This window comes from Diplotaxodon limnothrissa, linkage group LG7 (assembly GCF_057381915.1).
Source record: "Diplotaxodon limnothrissa isolate DT_005_m linkage group LG7, D_limnothrissa_male_GT1.1, whole genome shotgun sequence".
NCBI classification, from domain to species: Eukaryota; Metazoa; Chordata; class Actinopteri; order Cichliformes; family Cichlidae; genus Diplotaxodon; species Diplotaxodon limnothrissa.
The window spans coordinates 18688156-18689585 of NC_140602.1; positions in this window are offsets into that span (position 1 = coordinate 18688156).

Sequence of the window (1430 nt, forward strand, 5' to 3'; positions counted from 1 at the left end):
AATTCTTCTTTCTCTAGTAACATGTCCATAAATTTCCTATGTACATTTGAGGTGGGAAAAATATCCTGAGAAAATATGTCAAAGAATACCCTTTTTAAGTTTTTTTTTTTTAACAAAATAATAACAATAAATAATTTAATAACGCAGCAATGTATAGCATTCACCGTCAGTGAGAATTATGCCTAAAGTGCATCCCAAAAACCCATTCAACAGACCAAAGGTCTCATCTTTATTTGTCAACCATAGATAAAGACACTCATTTGTCAATACAACAGAACTCCATTACAGCATCGTCATGTTTGTTTTGATGTCGTCTGTCTCTAGGTTTAGATCTGTATCTGAGGCTGATGCCACTAAGACTTTCTCTTACAAACAAGAAGGCTCTATCCTAACCAGCCTCCTGTGGCTGGTGATCAGAGATGACAAAGTAAAGTGCTTTCTGACTGACCACATTTGTGTGTGTCAACGCTGTCTGCTGTGAGGACAATGCACCATTGAGCCCTCCATGGTTGCAAGCCCTCCAATGAGCAACAGCTTAGTCAACTTTTACAATCTGATGAGCGGAGACTGGTTCCAGAGCTTGGGTAGACGAGTACAGTCAGTAAGATGGGGACTAACTGAGCAACAATAGTTCAAGACTAATTTGGGAGAATAGGTCAACACATTTAACAAGCTCCCCCTGCTGAGTGCCCAGCAGGGATCTATTGTTGAGCCTAATGGATGCCTTGTAGACACAGTGTCTGTCTTGGTAATGTGTTGCCTGCCCCTACCTCAGTGAAAAGGTGATAGTGTAGTGATCCTAATACCTGAGCAGCTCTGTCTTAATACAGTAGACGGTCTAGCTTGGACAATTATCCCTTAAAGCCAACAATTAAGAGTAGCTTTAGCCATTTTCCTACATATTCTGCACCATCTGGCTTTCATAGACATTGAGCAGAGGATCTGTACGACCAAGCGATCAACTTTTAAGTTCAGGGCTGTCATATGGACTTAAACAGTCCATCATTACCTGTTACCATTTTCATTTAAGTTAAAGTGATTCTTACACTAAATACCTAAAATCGAGTAAGCTACGCATATATATTTATACGCAGAATTTTTAGTTTTTCAATGAATTTCCCTGTTTAAATGCATAAAATACAAATTTTCAGCTTGCAGCTTATAGAAATATAATTTATTGTCCCTCATTAGGTAAATGTATCATATTTAGCTCAGAATTATGTTTATTTCGAAGTTTCTACCCACATGAGGAATTTGTCTTGGTGTCATGGTGCAAAAATAATAGTGGTACAAAAATACATGGTATTTACAGTACATCTAATATATACATATCTATATAAGTACAATAAAAACAAGAATACTTTAAGTTAACTATTTATTGATTATTACCTACTTATCTACAAATTTTAGCTAGTAGTTCTAACCGCACA